Genomic DNA, 6,000 nt, shown 5'->3' on the forward strand with positions numbered 1-6,000 from the left:
CCAGACCAATTCCTGGATTTCACCTGCCCCAATTAGCTTCTGCTAGAGCCTACACCCCTAAACTAGTGCTTTTAGGTTATGCACATTGAATGCCTAACTAGAATTACAAGATTGCAAGTAATGTACCACATCGATGGTTCCAAAGATATGGACCTGTGACATGTGAAAAGTGCTATAATATTCCTTCTGACACTCACAGTATAATGTACAACTTGTCCATCTTAAGCAACAACACTGCTTCTTTTTAGTTGGATACATATCTATGTTCAGTTTTTGCTCCTGTTTTTTTCTCTCTTGCTTAAAACTCAGTTTCTCTTATGATTGCTTTTACAGTTTGCCAGAACAATTAATTCTACATGTCTTATATCCAAAATCAATTTTACCCTTTGAAAAGTACGTTTTAGAATCTCAAAAATCATCCAAACTCACAGCATTAATGTGCATATGTTCATTTTGTTTGTTAACCAAATTAACACACTCACTAACTAGTCTGATATAACTTTTTTTATAGCATATATTCTCCTTTATCAATATAAAATACCTTACAGGTTTTGTTTTGTAAGAAACAGCATTATACTTTGGACATATCTGGTTTAACTTTAGTTACTGGAGGAAAACTTTTGGTTGAACTTAAACAGGAAAATTGCCAAATATTATTAACGACAGAGGGCAAGGATTTCAAACTGCTGATAAGACAAGCACTAGAAAGTGTCCACATAACAGCACACATAGCACGAATGGTTTTTGTAGAGCAATTTAACTGCCATGTATTATACATGTGTTTTTAAAGTTTATCACAAATCTTTACTACAAATAAATAAGTGCTTGAAAACAGTAGCTTACTGAGACATTACTAATCTTAACATTTTCAGGTTATGGTCACTAACTCTTCTCTGATTTTAGATTATATATTTCTGATTAATCTTGAAGCGTAATTAATGTTGTTGATTATAAATATTATATATGTAATGTAATAAGTAACTGAGATTATAGATAAGTGATTGTGTGTAATAATTTGTGCATGGCACCACCACCCTGGCATCACGGCTGAACGCTATTCCCATCAGCTTGTGTCGGATGAACACGTGTCCAAATGGGGTCAGGTTGACTACTTGTACTTTTCTTTTCCTCGTATCATTCAACAATTATTTTACTTTGTCCCTTCTTCTCAAACTAAATACTTAACACATTAATCCTACCCTGCAGCACTTTAAATTTTCTAAGTTACTGCTAAATGTTTGGAATTTACATACACCAGTAAATTTCACTCATTCATTTTTGCTAAACAATGAATGTAAGAAGTAACAGACATCTTTTTCAATCTATTCAAGTTACATGAAACATGATATTTTAATTTGAAAATCTGAATTCAGATATGATAAAAGTAATCTTTTGGATATAGGGTCGACCGTCTACTTAAAAAAATTTCGTGGTCCTTTTTTCTAATCTTATCCTCTCTACGGTAGGGGATAGTTGTTAAAGGTGCTCGGACGCTAAAGTGAGCTCAAATTCGATCGGTTAAGCAATTATTGTTATAATAAATACGTAATAAAAAGTTTCAACAACCAAACTTTTGACCTGTATTTATAGTTTTATTTATGGATGGTGCAAGATCTAACACTTGTGAGGGCACCAAGTGTCTCCAGGTTTTCTATAAATAGTAGTGCTGTCAAAATGGGTTGTAATCCCGCGAGCTACCGGCCCACCACGGGTTTGAGCCGGGTTGGGTTTAAAAAAATGTAATTGTTTTATGCAGGTTAGTTTTGAACCCGACTCACTTAGAACCTGGCTCATCCGTGTTAAAGCCGTGGTGAGCCAGGTTGACTCACCAACCCACCTAATTTAATTTAATTATTTATTATTTTGTGTTTCAATATTATTAGTTAGTATTTTTTTATTATATTGTACATGAGGATAAAAAAAATATGTTTCAAGAGAGAAAAATATTATAGATTTCTCTATTCAAGACTCTAATATTATAAATGGACAAGTGATACAAAAATTATCAATATTAAAAACTTATTTGTTTGCTTTTTGTGCTTATTTTCAGATTACGCTTGGATTGTATGATATTTTTTTTTATTTTGAATTGTCTTTGGAGTTTAACATCATTTTAGAGTGAAATTTATTTAGATTTAAATTAAAAAAATTATAATTTTTTTTATTTAAAAAAATTGTAATTAAGTGAGTTAGTGAGCCAACCCGTTTAACCCACCAATCCGTGGTGGGTCGGGTCGGGTTCAAATTTTTTCAGCTCAGTAATAAGTGAGTCGGGTTGGGTTGGCTCACTAAGTGACTCACCCGTGGTGGGCCAAGTCGGGTGCCCGTTTTAACAGCTCTAATAAATAGGGACCCAGTGATCCCGTCATTTTCACAACTTTTTCTCTTGCATTCATTTCTACATCGTACCGTTTCAAATTCTTTCCAATTTCAAGGTTATAATGTTTGCATTGACACCTCTTTGAAAGGCTCCTTTGGTCGGGAGGGTAAGGGATATGCTAATACGTCATCATCATCGCTTGGGTCATCTCCTAAGAATTAGGGATCGTTCGAGTGGAGCTTGGCATTGGTAAGTAACGTCACGATACTTGTACATGTAATCAATAATGGTTTGATCAGGAACGAGGGTCAAGAGGAGGCCAAAGGGGAAAGGAGTGACCATACAATCAGGGAGATTCACGTTGACACCACCTCTAATAGGGACGAGCTGAATCTTCCAAAGGCTCGTGGGTATAAGTGGGTTGCACATGAGATTTGCGAGAACATTACCTACTTCAGATGGGGAAACCTTGCTGACTAAACTTTTATTCTGAGGGATGACGTGGATGATGATGTCGTGCACCTCTGCGTGTGCGAGGCAATGTCATGGTTGGGAGAATTCAAAGTTGGATTTCATTTTTGTTTATTCCTGTTTCTTTGCTAACCTGTTCGTGCACTTGCCATTTGAGGACTTTCAAGCTCGAGTCTTGCGGGAGTTGAATGTCGTTCCCACTCAGCTTCACCCAAACGGCTAGAAGGCTATGTAGGTGCCCAACATTTTATGCAAGGCTTTGGGCCTCACTCCTAATTCAACCTTATTCCTTCATCACTATGGCACCCATCTGATTACTCAGAAGGGATGTGTTTTTTTAATAAGCAAGATCGACCGAAACCTCTTCCAGCTTTTCGCCACTTCTTATAAGGGCTTCAAGGGAGGGTTCTTCAGGATCGTCATAACGTCCAAGGACCGCAAACTATTCTTCGATGGGAACAATCGACCAAAATTCCCTCTATATTGGACCTGAAATCCTGTTCGGTCAGACCTTTTACGAGTCATCGATGATGACCTCGAAGAATGCTCAACTCTTAGACATTTTAGAGCAACTTCCCCCAAACTCTTGACTAAAGAGCTACTTAAATGCTTTCGATCCTGTAACCTTAGTCAAGACGATTATGGTAAATAGTCTTTTCTTGTCCGATTTGTTCACAACCAATTTTTAACTTAGTTAAATTTTCTATTGTGTTACAACTATAATGGCTCGCACCAATTCTCATAACCGTAACTTCTTCAAAAAGCTACTGGATAAGCACCTTTAGTGGTGCGAACGATTCTAGGGTCATTCCGTGTGAAGGCTCTTCAGCTAGGGCAGTAAAGGAAAGTACATCGATCGATCCTATTGATGTGGCAATGACCTACCTTACGCCCATTCTCAACATTCCTTCATCACCACTAGTCTCACTACTCCTATCGATCGAGAGGAAGAGACCCACAAAAGGAAGGGCAAGAGGAAATTTTCCACTAAAAATTAACTTTAATTGGGTTTGAGATAATAAAACTCCTAAGAATATAATCAATATGTTTAAGATGTTTTTCAAAAGTAACATAATTGACTAACAAATAGAGAGATATTTCAAAGCATCAAATCCTTCAAAAACAAAGAATGACAAAGGTGGCACCTTTGCATTATCACTCAAGGGATATGATGTTTTAGGATAATCCTCAATGGTAACTCAAAGTTTTCATCATTATTCCAAGATTTGTGAACACCTCACATTAAGTACCAAAATAACTTACTTTAAACTTGAGCATTGCACCAAGTTATAATTGACCTATTATAGTTGTAAGCTACTTTATGACTAAGCAACTCACCTAGTTATATCTTAATTATTTCAAAGATTTTTCTTCCTTGCAAAAAGAATCGATTCAAATGAATTTTCTACTTCCACAAAATACTCCAATTGTGATTTTAGAGAATTTGTGTTTCTACCCACTTTCAATGTACTTAGATATCTTATAATAAATCAATAGATAACTACTTAAAATTAAGACCTAACAATTTGACTATTTTATTATATCTCCAAATATGGTATTCAATTACAAAAGCACCATAAAACTTAATATGATCACAAGACTACCAAAATCTATGAGAAAAAAACTTTATAATAAGTTGACGCACTTCAATTTATACTCATTTTTATAACACTTAAACATTATTTACAAATAGAACTTCATTCAATTCTTAATCATTCCATGTTGAGAATGAAGTTTGTTCTTTATTATAATTCATTATTCGATTTACTAAGATTAAAATCTCGAAAAATATTTTATTTTTTTAAAAACATTAAAGAAATGAATTAAAAGAGATAAATAAAAAATTAAAACAATTTTAATATTTTATTTCATTGATACTAATGTTATTGTATAAAAGAAATTTAAATAAATTTTAAGTCCTTAATAAATTCAGTTTCTTCAACTCACCACCAAAAGAAAAATCATATATTTTTTAAAGGCCATTATACTTTTGTTTTGTCCAAGTTGTATATGGTTTCTATTAATGTACCGACTTTACTAATTAGTTTCAAAAATTTAATATAGTTCTGTGTATAAATGTATATGTATATTTATATTTTAATCTATCTCTTAAGTTTTACATAAAATTATTTATATAACTAAATAGAAAACAACATTTCACAATATTAAGTTATGATAAACTAAATTAAGCTCCACAATACTAACAATCGGTACATTTATTACCTAATGTTAGATTATATATCAATTTCATTTCTTCTCAAATGCCACAAAATAGCTAAAACATTTATAAAATAACATAAAGTTTTAGATAAAGAAAAACAAATAAATAAACAAAAGAACACAAAAAGAAAGATAAAGTAAACTCAAAGGTTCTGATTCAAAATAACTGAAGAGACAGACGACAGCTCCTTTGGAATCATAATAACCAAAACTAGATTAATCACGAACAAATCACACGCACAAAGCTCAACCTCTTGTGAATTATTTACTAAACTTTGGTTTAGATTGGTCAAGGCATATCATTATACTTGTCTCTTGAAAGTATTTTCTTTAATAGACGAATTAATAACATTGTTTTGTCTAGCATTTGATTGAACATACGTGGGAAAAATGAACATAAAGTTGATGAATTGTATGATTCTGCAAACAATGGTTTGATTATTAAAAAGTAAAAGTACGTCACGAAGTACGTCATGAGATTGTACGTTGATATAAAAAAAAAACTAAGGTAGAATGTAGAAAATGAAGGAGGCCTCGAGATGCATGGAAGGGACAAGATAAGACTTAAAAGAATCACCTTAAGGATGGAAAAGTGATGAGTTCACTTGAACCAAGATGGAAGGATAGTTGGAGTGGAATGAATAGAGAAGAAGAAGAGGGAAAAGTGTAGGGTCCCCTAGAAGGAAGGGCACGTGAGGTATTGAATGTATTAGATGTATGGGAATTGGGAATGGATTCCAAGTAGAGTAACCTACAAGACGACTTGCCAATTCGGGAAACTCTCCCTATAAAATAAGGACAATGAGTCCTAGTGTTTGAGTCGTGGACATGTATCCACCAGCCATGTAGTGATGATTATAGTTTGACTAAACTAATAAAGTTTGATAGATACATAGGTACATAATTGTGGAACAGTAAGCAAATGTTTATTCCTTGTGTTGCAATGTCCAAGCACGAATCCGCGAATTCTGAACATCAAAGTAATCAAA

The sequence above is a fragment of the Vigna umbellata genome, chromosome 11 (assembly GCF_029865625.1).
Source record: "Vigna umbellata cultivar VRB3 chromosome 11, Vumbellata_1.0, whole genome shotgun sequence".
In the NCBI taxonomy this organism is placed as follows: domain Eukaryota; kingdom Viridiplantae; phylum Streptophyta; class Magnoliopsida; order Fabales; family Fabaceae; genus Vigna; species Vigna umbellata.